Source organism: Bubalus bubalis, chromosome 5, assembly GCF_019923935.1.
Source record: "Bubalus bubalis isolate 160015118507 breed Murrah chromosome 5, NDDB_SH_1, whole genome shotgun sequence".
Lineage (NCBI taxonomy): Eukaryota > Metazoa > Chordata > Mammalia > Artiodactyla > Bovidae > Bubalus > Bubalus bubalis.
The window spans coordinates 19300308-19325113 of record NC_059161.1 but is presented as its reverse complement, the minus strand read 5'-3'; the positions used below and the strand labels follow the sequence as shown (position 1 = coordinate 19325113).

At 41.9% G+C, this 24806-nt stretch overlaps 1 long non-coding RNA gene across 1 annotated transcript; it reads right to left on the bottom strand.

The window, feature by feature from the left end:
- Window positions 1-12521: 12521 nt before the first annotated feature.
- On the bottom strand, window positions 12522-21003 carry LOC123333565. The gene is made up of 2 exons (XR_006550939.1): window positions 20865-21003; window positions 12522-12657 (listed from the first exon to the last, which is right to left on the bottom strand). It is a non-coding gene; the product is annotated as an uncharacterized LOC123333565 (long non-coding RNA).
- Window positions 21004-24806: the final 3803 nt, after the last annotated feature.

The following is a 24806-nucleotide window of genomic DNA, read 5'->3' as shown; positions in this document are numbered from 1 at the left end:
GTTTGAGCATTCTTTGGCATTGCCTTTCTTTGGGATTGGAATGAAAACTGACCTTTTCCAGTCCTGTGGGCACTGCTGAGTTTTCCAAATTTGCTTGCATATTGAGTGCAGCACTTTCACAGCATCATCTTTCAGGATTTGAAAGAGCTCAACTGGAATTCCATCACCTCCACTAGCTTTGTTCGTAGTGATGCGTTCTAAGGCCCACTTGACTTCACATTCCAGGATGTCTGGCTGTAGGTGAGCGATCACACCATTGTGATTATCTTGGTCGTGAAGATCTTTTTTGTACAGTTCTTCTGTATTCTTCTTGTGTATTCTTGCCATCTCTTCTTAATATCTTCTGCTTCTGTTAGGTGCAAACCATTTCTGTCCTTTATCGAGCCCATCTTTGCATGAAATGTTCCCTTGGTATCTCTAATTTTCTTGAATAGATCTCTAGTCTTTCCCATTCTGTTGTTTTCCTCTATTTCTTTGCATTGATCACTGAGGAAGGCTTTCTTGTCTCTCCTTGTTATTCTTTGGAACTCTGCATTCAGATGCTTATATCTTTCCTTTACTCCTTTGCTTTTCACTTGTCTTCTTTTCACAGCTATTTGTAAGGCCTCCGTGGACAGCCATTTTGCTTTTTTGCATTTCTTTTCCATGGGGATGGTCTTGATCCCTGTCTCCTGTACAATGTCACGAACCTCATTCCATAGTTCATCAGGCACTCTATCTATCAGATCTAGTCCCTTAAATCTATTTCTCACTTCCACTGTATAATCATAAGGGATTTGATTTAGGTCATACCTGAATGATCTAGTGGTTTTCCCTACTTTCTTCAATTGAAGTCTGAATTTGGCAATAAGGAGTTCATGATCTGAGCCACAGTCAGCTCCTGGTCTTGTTTTTGTTGACTGTATAGAGCTTCTCCATCTTTGGCTGCAAAGAATATAATCAATCTGATTTCAGTGTTGACTATCTGGTGAGGTCCATGTGTAGATTCTTCTCTTGTGTTGTTGGAAGAGGGTGTTTGCTATGACCAGTGCGTTCTCTTGGCAAAACTCTATGAGCCTTTGCCCTGCTTCATTCTGTATTCCAAGGCCAAATTTGCCTGTTACCTCAGGTGTTTCTTGACTTCCTACTTTTGCATTCCAGTCCCCTATAATGCAAAGGACATCTTTTTTGGGTGTTAGTTCTAAAAAGTCTTGTAGGTCTTCATAGAACTGTTCAACTTCAGCTTCTTCAGCGTTACTGGTTGGGGCATAGACTTGGATTACTGTGACATTGAATGGTTTGCCTTGGAAACGAACAGAGATCATTCTCTCGTTTTTGAGATTGCATCCAAGTACTGCATTTTGGACTCTTTTGTTGATCATGAATGGCTACTCCATTTCTTCTAAGGGATTCCTGCCCACAGTAGTAGATAAAATGTTCATCTGAGTTAAATTCAGCCATTCCAGTCCATTTTAGTGCTTAAGGTAGGTACAGTTATTTCCAGTGTAAACAAATCAGCACACAGGGGTTAAGTAACTTGACCAAGGCTACACAGCTAATAAATAGAAAAGGGAAAAATCAAAGTTCTAAGTCATTTTAGTCAGAAATTAGTCTGCATATGGAATAATAATGTGAGCCCTGATGGCTCAGTGGTAAAGAATATGCCTGCAAAGCAGGAGACTCAGGTTCAATCTCTGGGATTGAAGATTCCCTGGAGATTCCCTGGAGAAGGAAATGGCAACCCACTCCAGTATTCTTGCCTGAGAAATGCCATGGACTGAGGAGCCTGGCAGGCTACAGTCCAGGGTGGGTCACAAAGAAGTCAGACGTGGCTTAGCGACCAAAACAACATATGGGGTAATAATAGACAATGAAAAGTAGATTGAAGGGAAGATACATGGAACTTTATATACTTCTCTTTGTAGAATTTTTGTCACAAATGGGAATTGAGTATTATCAATCTTTTTTTCCCAACAACTCTGGAGATGTTTTCCCCTTTAATTTTTTAAAGAAATGATTAATAAAATTCTATGTCAGTGAACTATATAAACAATGATATTAATAATTTAATAGGAACTTAATGAATTGTATTAACAATACTAATAAATTAATATAAATTTTAATGTGTTATGTTAATAGATTTCTTAAGGTTGAATTATACTTCTATTCCTGGAATAAACCCATTCTGGCCCTGGTCATGCTTTTTTGTTTGTTTTTTATTTCTAGGTTCAGTTTGCTAATATCTTCTTTAGTATCTTTACAGCCTTATTTAAAGATGACTGACAGTTTTCCTTTCTGTTGTATCCTTTTCAATTTTGTGTCAGGGTAATAGGAGCCTTGTAGAATATATTTGGACGTTTTCTTCTTTATCTATATTCTGCAACAGTAAAACATGGGACTAGGGTAAGCACAAATCTCTTACACGGCTGGCGGGGGTGTAAATTTCCCAGACTCTACCACTTTGGGGAAATGTTTGGCACTATTTACTAAAGGTGAACACACACCATTCTACTTCTACCCAGAAAGATGTATATGTGCATTCACTGAAAGACGTGTACTAGAACATTCATGGCAGTGCTATTCCTAATCCCCCAAAACTGGAAATTCTCAAATGTCCATCAACAGTAATTAGGATAAACTGTAGTGTGTTTACACAATAGAGTACTATTCAGCAGCAAGAATTAATTAAAATCAGACACAACACATGAATGAATCTCACAGACATAGTGTAGAATCCAGGAAACCTAGCACCAAAAAGCTCATTCTGTATGTTTCCATTCATCTAAAACTCAAAGTTAGGCAAAATGATTCTCTGATGTTAGAAGTCAGGATAGTGAGTAGTCTCAAAGTTAGTAATTTGAAGGATGCATAACGGGGGCTCCTGGGTGCTTGTGACGTTCTTTTTCTTAAGCGGAATGCTGATGACACAGTGTGTTGACTTTATGAAAATTCACTTAAAATTTACGTACTTTTCTGTAAAAGTACTGACATCATGTAATGACATCATATCTGAATGAAAAATTCTAAAAAGGAAGAGCCTCTGACACTCAGAAGCTGGTCTAGTATTCACGGTTAAGCCATATTATTCTCCTATTACAATTACAATATGTAATTCTCCTATTACATATTATTCTCTTATTAACCTCAGACAAGGTCATTCTGAAACCATGATAAAATAAGACAAAGTAAAGCACCTCAGGCAGAGAAGGCAATGGCACCCCACTCCAATACTCTTGCCTGGAAAAACCCATGGGCGGAGGAGCCTGGTAGGCTGCAGTCCATGGGGTCGCTAAGAGTCGGATACGACTGAGCGACTTCACTTTCACTTTTCACTTTCATGCATTGGAGAAGGAAATGGAAACCCATTCCAGTGTTCTTGCCTAGAGAATCCCAGGGACGGGAGAGCCTGGTGGGCTGCCATCTATGGGGTCGCACAGAGTCGGACACGACTGAAGCGACTTAGCAGCAGCAGCAGCAGCAGCAGCAAAGCACCTCAGGGGCTTTCCCAGTGGCTCAGCAGTAAAGAATCTGCCTGCAATGAAGGAGCAACAGGTTCAGTCCCTGGGTCAGGAAGATCCCCTGGAGGAGGGCATGGCAACCCACTCCAGTATTCTTGCCTGGAGAATTCCATGGACAGAGGAGTCTACAGTACATAGGATCACAAAGAGTAGGATATGACTGAATCGACTTAGCATGCACACAGGCACAAAGCATTTCAGAAGTTTGTCTAAGCACAGACACAGGATCACTCTGCCAGCCACACTCTTGGCTACAGTGAGTGACTATTACTTATTTACAAATTATAGCTTTATTCTTACAGCTAGTCTTAGATAAAATAGATATATAGATCAGATTGAATGAGATGCCCAGTCACAGAATTGCCCAAGCTGCCTGACAACACCCTTGAGAGTAAGTCCTCAGTTCCTTAGATTCTCCTTCAAGTCACCAACCAAAGCCCAAATCCTAAAATAGATTCTTTCTTAACAACTTCTTACTGAGAAAGCCCTTAGTTCTCCATTTATGTGTTCTTCTTCATTGTAATAAATGCAACTTGGTTAACTACAGGTGCCTGAAGAGCATTAACACCTGAGAATCTTTGACTTCTTAAAGATTCTGATGAGTTTGAGGAAATAGAGCTTTTACAATCAGTATTTCCAGTCAAGCATTTCTTGGGAACTGTAGGGAACTATATATGCTTTTCTGAATCTCAAGAAAAATCAGCTGAGAAATCAGGAAGACAGGAGACATTATTAGAATAAAAGCTTAAACAAAACATTCAGAATTAAAGCTTCATAATCAGTATAGAGAAGACATTGATCGAAAGGGATCCATCGATAAGTCAAAAGCAACAGCAGGAAATGCTAACACCTGGAGTCCAAAGTGAGACAGGGAAAACAGGAGAGAATCTAATCAAGATCTAATCAGTCTTGTAAAGTTGCCATTTCACACCAGTGTTCATGGCCCCACCTGCTGATAACAGTGAAAATAAGATAAATATTAATGAGGCTATATGCTTAGGATACTTCATACAAACTCTGAGTGATGTTCTGAGAAATAAACTCTACAAGCAAAGTATGTCCTTAAACTGGCAATTTCCTTAACTGATTCCGAGTAATACTGTTACCATGCTAAGAGTTCTGAATGTTATATTATTCATCAGTGTTTGCCAGCATTTTCCGTGTTTGTATTCACCAAAAAAAATATAGTTCTTTGTACATACTTTCACAGAAAAAGTGCAAAAAGATTTGGGTGTGTTTGTGACATACTCCAATACAACATCTGAATGGACCTGAAATCTGAATTAACAGAAGTCACATCTGTTTCAATGGCAAAATCAAAGTCTGGGCAAGCATAAAAAAATATTTTTGTATTAAAAAAAATAGCTGGACTGAATTTAGTACATTTAGTTTTCATGAAATATTGGCGTTTTTTTACTTTGTCATCAAAATATTTACTGATATGTTGATTCCTAATATGTTTCAGACACAGTACTAGGCCCTAGATGCTGGGATGAATGTGGTTTTTCTTCCCTCTCTCACTCTACTCCAGCTACCTGGGCCTTCTTGTGGCTTTTCTGCACATCAGGCATAACCCAGCATACCCCCATTGTAGTTCCTTTTCACCTGCTAATCCCTCTTTCTGGACTACTTTATCCCCAAATATCTACATATATAATTTGCCCTCACCTCCTGGTAGGCTGCAGTCCATGGTGTCACTAAGAGTCAGACACGACTGAGCGACTTCACCTTCACTTTTCACTTTCATGCATTGGAGAAGGAAATGGACACCTACTCCAGTGTTCTTGCCTGGAGAATCTCAGGGACGGGGGAGCCTGGTGGGCTGCTGTCTATGGGGTCGCACAAAGTCAGACACAACTGAAGCGACTTAGCAGTAGCAGCAGCAGCATCAGGTCTTTGCCCAAATGTCACATTAGTCAAATCTCTTTGATCATCCTATTAAAAATCACAACCCCATCCTCACTCTCTATCCCACTTCTTTAGCATTTATCACCATGTAAGCTACAATACATTTTACTCATTTACTACATTATTTCTATATAAGTTCCATGAAGGCAGGGATTTCTGTTTTTGTCACTGCTCTATTCCCCAGACCTGGCACATAGCTAAGTCTTTACTGAATAAATAAATGAGTATATGTATAAAATACACAGTCATTGTTCTGTACGGGCTGAATAGTAAATGAATAAGGACAATAAAACATTACAAATGGTGTGGGAAAGGGTATTCCTGGCAGTGGGAGTAGCCTGGGGAAAGATACAGTGGTCTAAAAATAGCAAGCAATGATGCTATAAGTGAAAAGCAAAAATGTAGTTATTTTTCTCTCTTACCCACAATAAGCTAAAAAATTGTAATGTAAGTTGACCTACTCCTAAGAGGAAAAACCTTGCTTAACAAAAGCCATGTTATTTTGCAAATATTTAAAAGAATAGTGTTCTTATAGATCAATGGCTTGTTTTTACAACAGTAAATTAAATTGTCCGTATTTATCGAGGAATAATCTTCTAGGAAACCCCTGGCCTTTAATCCAACTCTTTAAGCATATTATTGGAACTCAAGCATATAGACAGATAAGCAGGTAGAGAGAGATATTAGGCTGTATTATCTAATTTGCATAATCTTGAAGTTCATTCGACTGAATTCAAATAGAATAACTAGAAGAATTATACTAAATCAGGAATAATGACAGGAAAATCAGAGCCCTGACTTTGGAGTTTTTGTGAAATCTGAATGAGCAAAGTTTAATGAAAAAAGTTACACCCTAAGTTCTCAGGAATAGTTAGATATTTCTTACTAAAAATTAAAGGGAGAAAGTGATTAATTTTGAGAGTCTGATGATAATGGACGCTTAACTCAGCACAAGTAAGAGATAATTTCTGGGGGTAGGTTTGTGGGTTCAGTTCAGTCACTCAGTCATGTCGGACTCTTTGCGACCCCATGGACTGCAGCATGCCAGGCTTCCCTGTCCAACACCAACTCCCAGAGCTTGCTCAAAGTTATGTCCATTGAGTCATTGATGCCATCCAGCCATCTCATCCTCTGTTGTCCCCTTCTCCTCCTGCCTTAATCTTCCCAGCATCAGGGTCTTTTCCAATTGTGGGTTAGAAACTGATTTTATCATAGAATCTTGTGCAATGCAATCTATCATTATATGGATACTATTATAAGGGCAAATCACATGCCACAAAGCAAAACAGGATTAAATAATAAAAGCTTAGTGTAATACAGTTACATATCAGTCCTAAAAAGTTCCATTGTGTTTGATAAGTCTGGATCACAGAGCAACACAGAAAATCAGTGTACTCAATTAAGTGTGTAGAACTGGCTGACTTCTTCCCCACATTTGAGACATTTTGGTTGTTGATATAATCAGTATATTAATGATGCTTAGTCAGTATTATTTATTAGTAAATGTAAATGCTTTTTAAAAATTTTGAATCGTTATTTTTACTAAAAGCAACTCAGGAAACATGAGAAATAAGATTATGGTATGGCACAGGACAATATCAAGTGAAGTTAAATGTTGCTGTTCAGGCACTCAGTTGTGTCTGACTCTTTGCAAGCCCATGGACTGCAGCACGCCAGGCTTCCCTGTCCTTACCATCTTCCACAGCTTACTGAAACTCATGTCCATTGAGTCAGTGATGCCATCCGACCACCTTGTCCTCTGTAGTCCCCTTCTCCTTCTGCCTTCAATCTTTCCCAGCATCAGTCTTTTCTAAGTTAAATAAAATTTAAAAATTAAATTATGGAAAAACCAGTGAATTGGGACTTGGGGTAAAAGAGGAAATAAAACAATTTAGTAGGGTTATTATTTACTTTACATGTAATAATAGAAATACCAGTGTGACAACTATTTGGGATGGGATGATAATCACGAAAGGAATGGAAAAGCCGAGTACAAATTCAAACTAACTGGGATGGGGTGGGGGAAAGGCACAAGTCAGCATACATATGAAATGGGGAAGAAAATGAACTATTACAAAGAAAGGTATGTGATGGCTGTCAAATGGAAGACATGAAACCAATAATGTCAGTTGTCACAATAGACATACATAGGCTGAATTTCATTATCAAAAGGCAGAGACTGTCAGATTTTATTAAAAAAAAAAAAATCTACCTGCAAACTTGCAACTAATAGGAAAGTAAGTCCTGGAGATCTAATGCATAGCAGAGTGAATGTTGACAACAATATTATTTTATAATCATTAAACTTGCTAAAAGGTTAGATCTTAGTTGTTCCCACTACACACACACACACAATATCAATGATGTGACATGATAAGGGTGAGAACTGTGGTTACAATGGCAATTATATTACAATATAGAAATGTATCAAATCAACATGTTATATACCTTAAATTAATGCAGTGTTATATGTCAAGTATATTTTATTAAAGAAAAGGAATGTTTTAAAAGGTAAACATTTAAAAATCTGTCTTAAGTTACTTGTAAAATATAAAATAAAAGAATCAAGATATTAAAAATGAAGAGGTGAAAAAAGATACACTGCAAAGATTCAAACAAGGAGGAGGAAGTTTGGAGTACTAGTGTCAAATAAAGCAAAATTCAAGGTCCCAAACCTTATCTCAGGAGGGATTGCTGCTGCTGCTGCTGCTGCTAAGACGCTTCAGTTGTGTCCAACTCTGTGCAACCCCATAGACGGCAGCCCACCAGGCTCCGCCGTCCCTGGGATTCTCCAGGCAAGAACACTGGAGTGGGTTGCCATTTCCTTCTCCAGGAGGGATTGGGAGACCAAAAATTGGAGTTAGGGCTGTCACGGCAGCCAGGATTTCAGGGGTTAAGATTCTGGAGTGAAGGGCAGAAAAAAAAAGTAAAGTAATCGTATGAGCCTCTTTTCCCTTCAAGGTGTTTAATAACTTGTTACATTGAGAGGTTGAGTAAAGGCATGTACACATTATGCAAAATATATAATAAAGACCTAGTGATAGTACAGGGAACTCTACTCCATACTCTGTAATGACCTATATGGAAAAAATCTTAAAGAGTGGCTTCCCTATTGGCTCAGATGGTAAAGAATCTGCCTGCAATGCAGGAGACGTAAGAGACGCAGATTCAAATCCCTGGGAAGGAAGGTCCCCTGGAGGAGGGCATGGCAACCCACTCCAGTATTCTTGCCTGGAGAGTTCTGTGGACAGAGGAGCCTGGCGGGCTACAGTCCATTGGGTCCCAAAGAGTCGGACATGACTGAGCAACTAATATTTTCACTTCTCATGTATGTATAATTTACTTTACAGCGAAAACTAACACCACATTGTAAATCAACTATACGTCCAAAAAAAAAAAAACACACACACACACACAAAAGCTAGCAACACCCTTATGGTGCTGAGGAGACAAAAACTGGAGTTGAGAGCTCTTCAAAACGGAGAACACCTCGGTACTTCATCTGAGGTCATGAAGGAATATATACTAGGTCTAAGGGCTAACTGAAAACAGACCAGCGCTTACCAAAAAAAAATTAAGTGCTGACATTAATCTTTCAGATAATATGATAAAGTAAAAAGTATACAGGCTGAAGGGTCTGATATCATCCTTGCCATCAAGTAAGTTACATTTTAGTTGGAGAAACAAGATTACGACTCATGAAACAATTAGAAAATCAAATAAGACAGAAACATCATGTTAAATCTCCTGGCGCAAACTAAAGTGAAATAATAGGATTTTTTTAGCTGGATACTCTCCTCATGGAAGCCCTCAATAGAGCCCCATTCTTTTTCTAGAAGAGGCTCTTTAAACATTAAGTGATTTGTGTTAGGTCTTACATTACATGGGTGATGAGCGCAGCTCACACTCAGGTCTCTATAAATAGGCCGAGCCTTTTACATCTACTGAAAGACCACACTGTGTTCACAATTCATTAAATGGAAAGCGAGCTATTATTCAATTGTCAGAAACTAATGTGAATTATCTGCAGGTGCATCAGCAGGAAAGGTATTTAAGGAGACTTTCCTGGTGGTCTAGTGGTTGGGACTTCCCCTTCCAATGCAGAGGGTGTGGGTTCCAGCCCTGGTCAGGGAGCTACGATCCCACGTGCCTCAGGGCCAAAAAACAACAAGCAAAACACATTAAAAAAAAAAAAAAAACAGAAGCAATATTGCAACAAATTCAATAAAGACTTAAAAAAAATTTTTAAGGAAAGTATTTCTGAACTTGAAACTAAAAAACTGAATATTTTTTTATCCATCTCTGTAAACTTTTTTGTGAATACAGTTACTGGTTTGAAGAATAAAGGATCCAGAAAATGAAAACATAACTAAAACATTGTTCCCTCATAAAATATAATTTCTTTGTACAAAAAAAAAAAAAAAAAGGGTTCTATGATTTTAAGTCTCCTCTCTGAGCTATTCAAGAAAACATCCTTTTGCAGTGTATCTGCGGAGTGGAAGCATAACATACAGATTGACCACATGATGGCGACAAAGAGCCAGGTTTGTTTTCCGCCTATGCGGGGCCTTGCAGGATCTTTGTCCTTCGGTTTTCGTGCTTAGAAAAGACAGACCTTACATGTCCTATGGCACAGTGAATGGAACAATAGTTTATGTAATTATATCTTTATTTTAAACAGCAGTAAAGCCCTAATTCTGTTTCTTCTTTAGACTCAGAACCCAAGAATTAAAAGTGAAGAAGAAAACAGGTTATGTTAAGATGCGCTTGGTTAAAAAAAAATATTCTGACAAGTCCACTTACTATTCTGACTGTCACAGTAAGAAATAGAAGTCATACAGTTTAGAGAGAGATAACTTAGGTCTGAATTTAGTCATTACCTTCTTTTGATTCTTTTTGGTTGTTTTTGCTTTTGTTTGAATTTTCTTTTATTGACTATTTGTAAATTAACATTCACACTCCCAAATCCTTGGGCCACATCCTCTTCCCCCAAATATTTTGGGGAACTTTAAGTTTAAAATTGACATGTTAAAATACACAGCCAAAGATAAAATGTTTAGCAGATATACCATGACTTGTTTATTAAAGTTTAAAAGACTTGGCAAATAAAAATGTACAAAAATTGGAATTTCTTATATGCCAAATGTTCTTTAAGTTTGCGTTCATCAAAATATCCCTTCTTTGTTGATAGCAATAGTCACCGCTGAACATTATCCTGAAAGAAACCATGATGACGTTGATGAATTTTCTGACATTTACGCTTGGAAGTGTTGATCAGACATTAGTCATCAAAAACCAGGAATGGTTTTTGTAACCAAGAAAATCTAGTCTGGCAGACACAATCACATGTAAACAGTTTCATTTATATTACCTTAAAAGTAGAGGATAACATTCAAGTAGTTTCAAAATTTTTCTAAAAATTTGTACTTTTTCTAAAAATAAATAGTCTGATTATAATTTTTTAATTTACTTTTAATTGGAGGATAATTGCTTTACAATGTTGTGTTGGTTTCTGCCATACAATAAGGTGAATCAGTCGTAAGTATTCATATATCCCCTCCCTCTTAAACCTCCCTCCCACTCCTCATTCTATCCCACCTCTCTAGGTTGTCCTGGGGTTCTGGGTGGAGCTCCCTGTGTTACACGGCAGCTTCCCACTGGCTATCTGTTTTACATGTGGTAACGAATATGTTTCAATGCTACTCTCTCAATTCATCCCAGCCTCGCCTTCCCATGCTGTGTCCACAAGTGTCTGTGTCTCTATTCCTACCCTGCAAATAGGTTCAAGGTCTGATCACAATTTTTAACTTTCATCTCTTGAAATATCAAATGACCATGTATGTTAGGCCATTATTTGGCTGTAGAATTAAACCTCTCCTCCATGAGCCCCTAAATGTGTCAAGAAAATAGTAGCATTTCTTTGTTAGAATGCATCACGTATTGCTCTGAAATCACAGCACTATAAAGCTTACGGACCGTATGCTGGTTACCATTTCTTATTCTCTGGTATATGGGTGCACAGAAACATCACTCACTCATGCGCATACATACACATCACTGGCTGCTTTAATTGGTCTGAATACTGATGTTCCTGCTTCTGATTTTTTTTTCATGAAAAGTTTTTTAAAATCAATTGTTTGGTATTAACATTTTAAAATGTACAGAAAAGTTGAGAGAGGACGAATCACTCAGCTCTACAATTGGAGAAGTGTTAGTTGCTCAATCAGGTCCAACTCTTTGTGGCCCTATGGACTGTAGCTTATCAGGCTTCTCTGTCCATGGAATTCTCCAGGCAAGAATACTGGAGTGGTTAGCCATTCCCTTCTCCAAGGTATCTTCCTGACCCAGGAATCAAAGCCAGGTCTCCTGCATTGCAAGCAGACTCTTCACCTGAACCATCAGGGAAAGATTCAATAAGTGTTAATATTTTGCCATATTTGCTTTAACTATTTACCTTGAATTTTTTTGATGGACCACTTGAAAATAAGTTACAGACATCATAATACTTGAAGACCTAAAGTGTCTGTAGTATTTATCTTTGAAAAATAAATTCTAGTATAAAACTATAATGTCATTATCATACAGACAAATACCATCTATATGCAGTCTTCTGTATTTAAATTTCCCCAGTTTTTCCAAAAAGGCTTTTAAATACACACACACATTCAAATTACATGGTTATAGACATAGAACATAAGTGAAACTTAGCAGAAGAAAGCCAGAGCTCACAAGAAAGCCAGAACTCATTAAGACTTGGTCAAAAAAAAAGCAGAGTGCTTCATAGAGAAGATGAACAGTTAGCAAGAATTTATTGACAATTGACCACATGTTAATTACCATTTCTGATTCTATGAATGAATGTGGGTACAGGGACGCATCAAAGGCATTGAACCTATGTTTATGCTTAGCACAACACAGCACTAGAAAGTTCCCCAAACTTCTTTTTATGTGACATGTTCTTAAAACGATTCAAAGAGCCGTACTTTCACTTAAATACCACAAAGACAAAAATGAAGTTTTTTGTGATACTTTATGCTAAATATGTAGTTTGTCCTTTACTAGGTTTTTTAAAGATGACAAACAGGTTTTTTTTTAAGTCGTTATTGAATTTGTTACCGTGTGTTTTGGTTTTTGGGCCATGAGGCATGTGGGGTCTTAGCTCCTTGACCAGGGATCGAATCTGCACTTGGAGCGTCGGAAGGTGAAGTCTTAGCCACTGGACTGTCAGGGAAGCACCCGGTCCTCTTCCAGCCTTTAAACAGTGAAATGACTCTCATGTCATAGTCATCTTACACAGATCATACTTTCTTGAGAGGGCATGTTATTGATCATGTGTTCTGTGCATGCATGCTCAGTCGTGTCTGACTCCTTGGGACCCCAAGGACTGTAGCCCACCAGTCTGAGTAGAAGCAGGGAGTGGAAAGGAAAGCTGGGGGTGAAATGAGAAAGAATTAGTAGACCAAACCTCGAATGTCCCCAGGATAAAGGAAGAGCCTGTACTTCCCCTCATACCCTCTTTGTGGCCCCAGAAGTGGTAGCTACAGCAGGTCATGGTCAAAGCCTCAGAGTAGAATTTGGAGATGAAAATAGGTGATGAGATTGGTTTAGTTAAGGGAGCTGAGAATAGGAAAGAGAAAGATGGATAAATCTGACGTTAACTTGATGGCTACAGTCCACCTACTAAAGTGGCATGTGATTGTCTTGTTTTTCCTTCTTTTGTTCTTTTATCCTTTTGCCCATAATATTCTAGGGCCTTCGTTGTTGAGTATTGACTAGAATAAAATCCTATCTACCTTTTATCATACTGAAGTTTCTCACAGTTATCCAAAGCATCTATTCCAACTGAAAAGTTAAAAAAAAAAAAGGGTAGTCTAGTAGCTTCTATGAAAGCCTTCACAATCTATCTGGAGCCCAACCTTGGCCTCCCTGACTGATCTGCCCTGCTTGGTGCCCAGGTGGCGCTAGTGGTAAAGAACCCACCCTGCACGGTAGGAGATTAAGGGAGCAGGGCTCGATCCCTGGGATCCCTGAGTTGGAAAGTTCCCCTGGAGAAGGGCATGGCAACCCACTCCAGAATTCTTGCCTGGAGAGTCCCATGGACAGAGGAGCCTGGCGGGCCCTGGTCCATAGGGTCGCAGAGTTGGACATGACTGAGCGACTTAGCATGGACACAGGTGCACACCCAAGAGAATGCCCTTTAGGGGCATCGTTCACCCATCAGAGAATTCTGCCCCATTAACACTGAAGGTATTGACTAGTTGGATGAAAAAAAGAGAAGAATTTATTGCTAATTATTGATCAGAAAAGGAGAAGTTGTGTGGCAGTGACAAAGATTCCCAAACTTCAATGGCTTAACCCCACAGATCTTCAATTTCACTCATACTGTTCCTATGCTCATCAGAGTCCTCAGGGACCCATACTGACAGCACCCATCTCAATACCTTCTTCCACAGAGGCAGCAATAAAGGATAATGTAGCAAATTGCGTGTTGGCTCTTTTTTTTTTTTTTTTTTTCTGCGTCTGGTCTTAGTTGCAGTACGTGGGATCTTCCGTTGTGATGTACAGATTCTCTAGTTGTGGTGTGTGGGCTCAGTAGATGTGGTGCATAGGCTTAACTGCTCCAAGGCATATGGGATTTTAGTTCCGATCTGGGATCAAACCTGTATCCCCTGCACTGCAAGGTAAATTTTTATCCACTGGACCACCAGGGAAATCCCTGTGCGCTGATTCTTAAAGCTCTCACTCAGGTATAACATAAGTCACTTCTGCACACACATCATCAGCCAAAGTCAGCCACATGATCATGCCTAACTTCAAAGAGAGCAGAGAAGTACAATCCTGCAGTGTACCTAGAAAGAGAAGAAAGCTGAACTATTCATAAACATCTGTAATAACATTCATTATCTTACTCTTTTTCTCCTTCCTTCTTCCCGACTGTTTGTGAAAACACATTATATTACTTAATGGAAAACTCCCTCTAGGGCAGGGTCACTTGCTGAATGATGAGATGAGCTGCCTCACATACATTATTCCTTTGAAAGGTAATTCTGTGCAGTATTTGATAGGACTAGAGTATGATTTCTGCAAATACCACCCAGTTCGGAGACCATCTGTAGTTTATGGAAAATATTAACTATAGTGAACATAACTGCACTGAGTCACATGTCGGCCACATCTTCCTCTTTTCCATGGAAACCAGGAGACATTTTACAATTTATCAACAAGTGTGCTGCCAGATCAGAGCTGAAGGCTTGCTTCCAACTCACTGTGCTTGCCCGGGCATGGCCCAATTATCCCTAATGTATGGAAGAAATAGCTGTATGTTTCCTGCTGTGCCTCTCGAACTGACTGAGCTCTAGGCATCATGCCGTAGTGTCAGAGTCCCGCAGGGTCAGTTGAGGATTTTCTGTTTTTATTATTGGAATGATGAGCATGCCTTAGCAGTTTGGAGGAGTTAGTTATCTGCTACATTATGGTATGTCAAGGGCATTGGCCTTGACATAGAAAGAGCTTTGCACAGGCTTGCCACCCATCTGGGATTAGTTCACTCATCTTCTGCTGTTAAAATGATTCCCGGTTTTGTTTTGTATTTTTGCCCCCTGTCTGTTTTTAATTTCTCTAGCTTGGAATTCCTTCCAAACATTGTTACTTGTTGATGAAGAAGGTCATGACTGAGGACTAGCAAGATCACACTTTGAGTTGTTTTTTCCAGAAGGTCAGAAGCAAGGGCAGAAACAAGCCTGCCTGTTTGCCACTGAGTTTTCATTGCCAAAGATGATTCCTGGAACATGGCACCCAGTGAATATCATCAGATTAATAAATAAAGGCCCAGCAGATAGAGCAGACGTTACTGACTCACTTACATGGTAGTTCTCTTTCTTTTGACCAGTGGCAAAAAATTATAAGCCGCTGGCTGGAATGAGAGATGAAAAGAACTCTTCCACATTTAAACTAAGCTAACAGGACTTTCCTGGTGGTCCAAGGGCTAAGACTCCATGCTCCCAAAGCAGGGAGCCTGGGTTTGATCCCTGGTCAGGGAACTAGACTCCACATGCCACAACTGAAGGTCCTGAATGGCATAAGGAAGATGGAAGATCCCATGCACCATAACTAAGACCTAGCTCAGCCAAACAAATAAATTTTTTAAAATAAATAAGTAAACTGAGTGAACTACTCTATAGCTTTGCTGTCCAATTAGCTTAGTTCTAGATTATTTTCATATCCTACTACTCGCTAGTCATAACCAAATTTCCAGCCAAACAGAACTACCAGCTGTTCTCGGGATGGTCATGTTCCTTGTTGTGAGTTGAATTGGGTACCCCCCCCCCAAAAAAAAAGATATAATGAAGTCCTAAGCCCCAGCACCTCAGAATGTGACCTTATTTAGACATAGGGTTGTTTCAGATGTAATTGGTTAAGATGGAGTCATCCTGGAGTAGGGCCCCCAGTCCAATGTGACTGGTGTCCTTATAAGATGAGCAGGGAACACAGAGACCCTGGGAGAACACATGTGACAACAGAGGCAGACCCTGGGGGGTGCGGAGACAAGCCAAGGACGCCAGACGCTGCCGCAAACCCGAAGCTGGAGGAGGCAGGGAGGAGGCCCCTGAAGGGTTCAGAGCGGTGTGGCCCTTCTAACATCTTTTTACTTGATTTTAATATTTTTGGCTGCCCTGGCTTATCCCTGTGGCACACAGAGCTTCTCTAGTTGTGGCATGAAGGCTCAGTTGCCCCATGGCATGTGGGGTCTTAGTTCCCTGACCCAGGGATCGAACCCATTTCCCCTGCATTGGCAGGTGGATTCTTAACCACTGGACCACCAGGAAAGTCCCAGCTCTACTAACAGCTTGATTTTGGACCAATAGCCTCCAGAATTAAGACAATACATTTCTGCTGTTTTAAGTCACCTACTTTGTGATGCTTTGTTACAGCAGCCCTAGGAAACTAATACATTCTTCATGCCTGTATACTTTGCTCTCTTTATCTGGTCTTCACCCCATTGTCCATCTTGGGAACATTTTTCATATCTCTTCTTGGGTAAAATCTTTAAATGATTTTCAAAATATTAGACTGGCTTGACTTCCCTCACCTCCCATAATACCCGTGTCTCCTATAGCACCTCCTACGGCACCACTGTGGAGCAGAGGTAATGAATGGTTACCTCCATTCATTATGGTGGGTGGGCAGGAGAGCTGAAGAGGTTGCTCTAAAGGTGTCAAGGCTGGTTAGAAATAACATGAGTAAAATTAGGAGGAAAGTGTATTGGTCTTTGAGACCTGGGTGGAAAACAAGGGGGTAGGCCAAGAATACAAAAAAAGCTTGTACGAAAAATATCTTTAAAAGGCATGGTTAAAACTCGAGGAAGGACTGCACTGCCTAGGGGCACAGACACCATTCCTGGTTCCCCAGCAAATAGACTTCCTCCCCTTTCTCAGGATACTATCATAAGACAACTATTCACAATCAAAATAACTAAAATTAAAGGCAGAGCCTTAAATAGCACAGTAGTTCCACTTGATTCAAGGAAGTTCTGAGAAGTTTAGGGAGGATTATGCCACAAAGAAGGAGGTTATGAGATAAACATTTTAAGTTATATATAAAAAGTAAACCCATGTTTGAATGCACTGTGATTAAAAGAAGTAGAAAAATAGAGAAAGAGAAGCAAAAGTGGGAGTAGGTGGGGGTGTAGTCTTCTGGGTCTGCCTGTCAATTTCTCTTGTGGCCTTTTGGTCAAGTCAATTAGATAATAAATTATGCATAACCACCTCTACTGGCATTAAAACGCTAGGCATGAGAAATGATGGATGTTTCAGTGACCCCTATAAATTTGCTTGGGGTCAGAACAATTGTCCCAGCCTGTTGCTTGGTTTGTTCCCCTCCTTCCCATTATCCCGGCCCAGCCAGAGGAGGGAGGGGGTGTTCAGTAGAGTGTCAACACTACCTCTCATGTAGATAAACATCCACTTGGAATTTAGTCACCTTTCTGAAATAGCAGTGAGTACCAATCAATGCACTGAGAGTGAGTCAGAGATAAAATAGATTTACACAGTATCTGGCATGGATGGGGAGGGAAGAGGAGAGATGACTTTACTGGAAGAAGGAGCTGGAAGTAAGGCTTGGGGTGAGCCTACCAGCTGTGCTAGCCACATCACCCATCACTCATCCTTGAACAGGCAAGGCTGGGCAAGGCAGCACAGCTGCTTGTCAGTCCTTACCAGCCTTTAGGGTTCAGTAGAGCATGAGGGTTAGGGTGCAGGTCAAGGCGGATGGGAGCACTGGGCAGGAACTGCAAGGTGGTACCTGCCTGCCTCCCTGGTATGCAAACTGAGCACAGGCTTTGAACACCAGCAAATCAGGCCTCCAAATACTCAGGCAGCAGGAGCATTTGATAGTTTTTTTAAAAAGGCATTTAAATGGTTAGCATTTAATTTGTTGGAGTTTATAAAATAAACATTTTTTGGTTTATAATTTTTAAATGATAGTTTATATATTTTTTTCACTGCTTGGAGTTTTAAAGGTTTCAGCACAGCCACAGGCATTTGAGGTCGAGGAAAGCTGTGGCATTCTGTCCAGAGGAATGCAGAGGTTGTAGCTGGGGAATCAGCTCCAAGGTGAAGAAGAGGAGCTGAGGTGGGGAATGGAAACTGGGAAGGGGGATGAAGCAGGTGGGAAGGGAGAGGTCCCTGATGGGAAAGTGAAAGTCGAACTCAGGCGTGTCTAATTGTTTGCCACCCCATGGACTGTAACCTGCCAGGCTCCTCTGTTCACGGGATTCTCCAGGCAAGAATACTGGAGTGGGTAGCCATTCCCTTCTCCAGGGAATCTTCCCGACCCAGGGATTGAACCCAGGTCTCGGGCATTGCAGGCAGATTCTTTACCATCTGAGCCACCAGGGAAGGGAAAGCTAAGAATAAATGATGAGTAGCCAAGTGAGCAATGGAGGAATAGTCTGGAGAAATTCCTGAGACTTAGGACAGATGCTTGCCAAGGGCTTTGGAGTCACTAGGGTAGGTGAGTGGCACTTATTTAAAGAGATAGGAAATAATGGACGGCAGCAGTTTGGCTCTTGCCCTTGGAAGAGCTGCTCCCCTTCGAGAAGACATGAGCAGAGTGGAGAGACACGATGGCACCACGTGAGGAAAGCAGAGTCTGAGAATAGCAGGCACCCTGTTCCTGCCTGGGGGTGATGGTGGGCTCTGCTCCAGGCCTTGAGCAAAGGGGCAAAGGAAGTGAGTGTAAAGGCGCTGCTCTTGAGGCCAGCCGGTGCTGAGGGGGTGTCCTCACTGGCGTGTGCATTATCCCAGGGGTCCACGAATCATTTCGCTGGTGGTGCTGGAGCAGCCAGATAGGAGTCATGCAGCTGTGGACACAACACAACAGACAGCCATTGCGATCCACGTTGTTTCTGTGTGACTGTTAATCTGCATCTTGTCTATACCTGAGGTGGTGGCCTGGGGAAGCCTCCGGTCACACAGAGGAGAAAGAGGACTCACATGGTCACAGCTGACACTCAGAGATGCTGGCTTAGTAAACTTTGTGGTACAGTCTAATTAGAATGTGCTAGAGCGACTCCACGGACAAGGCGATGGCACCCCACTCCAGTGTTCTTGCCTGGAAAATCCCGTGGATGGAGGAGCCTGGTGGGCTGCCGTCTATGGGGTCGCACAGAGTTGGACATGACTGAAGCGACTTAGCAGCAGCAGCAGCAGAGCGACTCCACGTGAGTCAGCCTGACCTAACTTAATCAGTACCTGATAAACTGCCATCGTGGACACAGCAGGGGAAGGAAAGGGGGGATGAACTGAGAGAACAGCATTGACGTATATGCACTGCTGCTGCTGCTAAGTCGCTTCAGTCGTGTCCGACTCTGTGAGACCCCAGAGACAGCAGCCCATCAGGCTCCCCCGTCCTTGGGATTCTCCAGGCAAGAACACTGGAGTGGGGTGCCATTTCCTTCTCCAATGCATGAAAGTGAAAAGGGAAAGTGAAGTCACTCAGTCATATCTGACTCCTAGCGACCCCATGGACTGAAGCCCACCAGGTTCCTCCGTCCATGGGATTTGCCAGGCAAGAGTACTGGAGTGGGGTGCCATTGCCCTCTCCATATATACACTGCCATGTGTCAAATAGATAGCTGGTGGGTGGCTGCTACATAACACAGGGAGCCCAGCTTGGTCCTCTAGCACCTAGAGGGCTGGGTTGGGGGGAGCATGGGAGGGAGGGTCAGGAGGGAGGGAATGTGCTGTGCTGTGCTTAGTCACTCAGTCTCATCTGACTCTGCGACCCCACGGACCGTAGCCCGCCAGGCTCCTCTGTTCATGGGATTCTCCAGGCAAGAATACTGGAGTGGATTGCCACGCCCTCTTCCAGGGTATCTTCCCAAGCCAGGGATGGAACCCAGGTCTCCCACATTGTAGGCAGATTCTTTACCATCTGAGCCACCAGGGAAGCCCTAGGGAGGGGATGTATGTATACTTATAGCTGATTCACATGGTTGTACAGCAGAAACTAACACTACATTGTAAAGCAATTACCCTCCAATTAAAAAGAAAAAAACTGCCATTGGGCACAGGGCCCAAGAAAACTTTCAGATCAGTTCTGGGCTCTGGGTTGATCAGTTCAAGAACGAGATATTTCCCAGTTTCTTCTACCTGCGACAGTTGCACGTCTGTTAGTTGAACCTGGATGTTACCAAATCTATTTCCCTTCTGAGACCAGTCTTGCCTTTGATATTCACTGTGGAAACAGTAACACCTTCCTTAATACACCCACCACCCTGGCTCTGAGATCCTGCTTCCTGCCAGTCCTTGCTGTTCCGCTCTCAAACATCCTGGTGAACAGAGCCTAAGCGCAGACACAGCCTGTCTCCTTTCTGTTGTGAAACATCACTAACACAAAGCAGTTGCACATAACAGACGTTTCTGAAGACGTTGTGGCTAATGAGAGCAGACAGAGCTATTATAGCTTGGGGCAGGAAATAATTTCAAATGCAACGTCAGATATCATTGTTCCTAGAAGTACATCAGACATTCCCAGCCAGCTCCACAACCCCCCACACACACCAGAGGAAGTTCTCCCTGACTGTCCCTCCTTGCCACCCTCAGGGAGCCCCAAAGCCAGAGTTGCCCCCAAAGAGATCAAGAAATAGCCCATTCTTCTGTTCTATCCCTTATAGAGATGGAACTACCATTTATCAAGCACCAGGGACTTGAGTTGCTGCTCACATTATCTCATGCAATCCTCTCAACAACACTGTGGGACACACACAGATAAGGAAACTTACAGATAAGGAAACTGAGTTTCAAAGATAGTAGCTTGGCTAAAGACACACAGCTGAAACGTGAACCCAGTTTCATCTCCTCTAAGCTCAGGCTCGTCACTGTGACCTTTGCTGCCTTTCAGCACAACCTGCTTCTTCATGTACTCCTTAGGTCATCAGAATTCAGATCTATTACTCACCCCTTAACTCAGCTTTCTGTACAGTCAGGTGAAAATTTTCCTAACATTTTCTTCTGTGCAATTGAGTCCTTTCCCCAAGAGCTCTCCCTCAAAGACCTCCCTCTCCCGAGATAATTTTCATATCAGCTCTGATCCCTTTTCCGCTGACTTGTTTCTCATTCTTCTGGATGGCTTTTGGCTGGCTGTCCCTCCCCCTCCCTCGTTTCTCTGCTTTGTCAGCTCTTCTATGGAAAGAGCTTCATTTTCATACTAGGAACTTGGATCCATTTGCTCCACTTCCTTCTCGAAGCAGGTGACTCAAGTCCCACAGAAAAGGGAACAACAGGATGTCTGACTCCCGCACTGAATCCCTCAGAGGAGTTCTCCAGTGGCCGCGGGAGAGAAGGCAGGGCCCTCCCGGTGCTGTGTTTTCTTCCTCTTGTTCCCTTGGCCTTCTTAGAGCTGAGCTTGGCACTCCGTTAAGCCAGAACACTCAGCCCTCTTGAATCCTCATAATTCTTAATTATGTCCTTGCAACTGGTTGGCATAACAGCCACAGATGTGAGAGAGCACACATTCAGATAGAGTTATAAAATAAACACTGTGGTTCTCCTCCCCAGCCTTGCTCTGAGAGGCTGGAACCACATGAATCCACAGTGCAGCAGAGACTTTAAGCCAGGGAATGGTGAGAAATGACAGCTCAACTTCCCAAAGGCCCTGTGTCCAAGTACCAAGAGAGTAGGGTTTATGAACCAATTGAGAGATTGTTTTGAGTACCAATCCATGGAATGATGCCGGGCAGCACTCAATCCTGGTGCATGTGGATGAACCTGGGATGCTCAGGGAAGTCCATGGATAGATACCAAGGGGAGGAAGCAGGGTGTGGGATGAATTGGGAGATCGGGATTGGCATGTGTACACTACTATGTATAAAACTGGGCTTTCTAGGTGGTGCAGTAATAAAGAATCCATCTGCCAATGCAGGAAACGTGGGTTCGATCCCTGGGTCCAGAAGATTCCCTGGAGGAGGAAATGGCAACCTGCTTCAGTGTTCTTGCCTGGAGAATTCCGTGAACAGGGGAGCCTGGCGGGCTACAATCCATAGGGTCACAAAGAGTCAGACACAACCGAGCGCGCACTCCTGCACTGCTTCTTCCGTGGTCTGAGGCCTGCTAGCAGGGAAATTCGTTTTTGTGACAGAAGAAAGGGAAGAAAGAAAGATTTGCCTGCACTAGGGGAACTTAGAGTCTGTTTGCAGAGATGGAATATAAAAGATAATTATCCCTTCCACAGAGGCTATGCCAAGTTGTCATTGTGTTAGATGACAGCGGAGGCTACAGGAGTTCAGAGGAGGGAGACGGCACTGACCTGGGAGAGGAAGAAAGGCTTCAGGCCAAGGATGGGGCTCCCAGGCACTTAGCCTTCGGGGCAGGCTGAGTGGGGGAGGGGAGTCAGGGCGCTGTCAGCAGGACTAAGCAAAGAGCAGAAGTGTGGGGGCAGGGATGTGATGAAGCATTCAAGAGACAATGAGTCATCCCCCAGGGTTTTCTTTACAGCTTCCACATAATAATGGTCACATAACAGGTTATTATTTTTCTTCTTTTAAAAAAACCCGCAAAATTAAGCGAAACCCAAATTCTCAATATAGAAAATAAGCCTGTGATGTCAGTGTCCAGTGACACCACGGAGGTGAGAATTCCTGAGCCGGATATGAACTTGAACCCTGTCGAAATTCTCACCCTTGTTTGCTGGAACCTCCATTTATTTAATGCTGTTGTGCAGGAGTCTATTCTTTGGAAAACTTGAAAGTAACCTGGCCAGACCTTCCCTCAATCACTTAGCACAGCGTCAGCAATTGTTTTGGCTTTGTCTTAATGGATCACAAACTTCTCTGCTGTTTTAAAATACTTGGAAGCTATTTGGAGCCAGGAAATGTCTCTTGGTGGAAACTAATCCTGGTAACATTACCTACACAAATCACTCTGTCTTAATGATATCACATCAGCAGTTGTTGTGGGGGAGGTGAGGGAGCCTTCAGGTGCATTTCCTGAGGATTAGAGTACTGTTTCTGATGAGTACCATCCTGTGTTTCTGAATTTCCCAGTCGGTTTTAGTGGTGGTGGGTTGTCATTTTGGGTTCCCCAGACGGAACTAAGGCGCTACCATCTCTAAGATATAAACAGGAGGATTTTTGCTTCTCTGATATTTTCTACTGAAGATGTTTTATTGTTCCCTTATTTTCTATTGAGGAACATAAGCTGCCTTTAACTCCAAATTTATGAGATGTTCTCCTTTATTTATCATTTTTAAAAAATTGTTTTTTAACCTACCTCCTTTCCCCCCACTGGTTACTATCCATTGCTAGGGTATTTAGAAAGGAGACGAATTTCTCACTTTATGACTTTAGCAAAGCAAACATTACCCGAGTGTGGAAGGAGCCAGTCAAGGAGACACTGTGTTCTCTTAGTCACAGACACATACTAGGAAAAATTCAACTAAGCCTCACTTGTGTGTATTAAAATAACCCTTTTCCCAGCTCAGAATCACATTTCAAAGGGTGCCTGGTACAAAGCAAAGCCAAGTATAACCTAGCCACACAACAGTGCCAAGGGTAATACATGGTTTTCCATCTTATTTCAACAGAAGGCTGCTCAGAGCTGGGAATATGCAGAGAACTAGCAGTGAGCAAAGCTGAGCAGAGTGACCTTGAACAAGTCACCTCACTTGTCTGGACATCTTCCTTTAGAAAATGAGGGGTAAATGCCCTGGTACTTTAGCACGTGATGACCAAATGAGAAAATAAGTACAAAACGACTTTGTAAACTGCAGGGTTTTTTTCTATAGCGCTAAAGGGATTTGGAGAGGTGGCTATTAGGGGAAAATGAGATATGTGCAAAGATTTTTTTTTTAATTAATTTTAATATCTACCATTTAATGTGATTTAACTTTAGCAATTAGGGGTTCATTAATTATTACCCTAAGAAAATACTGTTATGCAATTACTGTGTCTTCTAAATGAACCATTTCTCTTTTTCACTGTCGTTTAGAATTTTCTCCATGGAAGAAAAGTATTTAGAAGACAAATTACCTGGAACTTAATGGGGTGAGATTTTTTTCAAAGTATCTTCTGTCCAGAGAGAAAAGGCTTTTTCTGCTGTACTCAGTATACAGGTTGAACACAGTGATTTATTTGATCATACATTTCCCCCCAAACAATGTAAGGAAAGAGGATGTTCCAGCAAGTCATACAGAGGGAGACGTTGAGGGGAGGGTATAGGAGAAGGAGGAGGAAAAATACCAAGGAAAGCACCAGAAGTATCGAACCATACTGGGTGTCTTCAGAATTGAAAGTGGATAAACAAGGGCTTCTCAGGTGATGCTAGTGGTAAAGAACCCACCTGCCTATGCAGGAGACATAAAATATACGGGTTCGATCCCAGAGGCGGAAAGATCCCCTGGATAAGGACATGGAAACCCACTCCAATACGCTTCCCTGGAGAATCCCATGGACAGAGGAGCCTGGAGGGCTACAGCTCATAGCATGGCAAAGTGTTGAACACGACTGAAGTGACTTAGCTCAAACAAGGCTACTCCTGTGTGAACGGACCACTTAGGCAAGTCCCCATCTGCCTCTGAAGGTGTCTGAGTTTTGACTGGCCCCACCTCCCTTCCTCTGCTCTGAAAGCTGATCAATAAGAATTTGGAGGAGCACTTTTCTACCAGGGCCACAGTCTGTCATTTGGGAGAGAGAGTCCTTCCAGGCAAAGCCATGTACAAATTTTCCTGCTTTACTGCCTGAAGCACTGAAGGGCACTCAACCCCCAATAGCTCACTGTCCTGACTTGGAAGTTATCCTCCAAGAGCTTGACTTCTAACTCATTTTCATTTGAGGCAAAATCGTTAGGAGAATTGATCCTATGTCGCTAGCAAATGTGACCCCAGCTTTAGCAAATGAAGTATCAT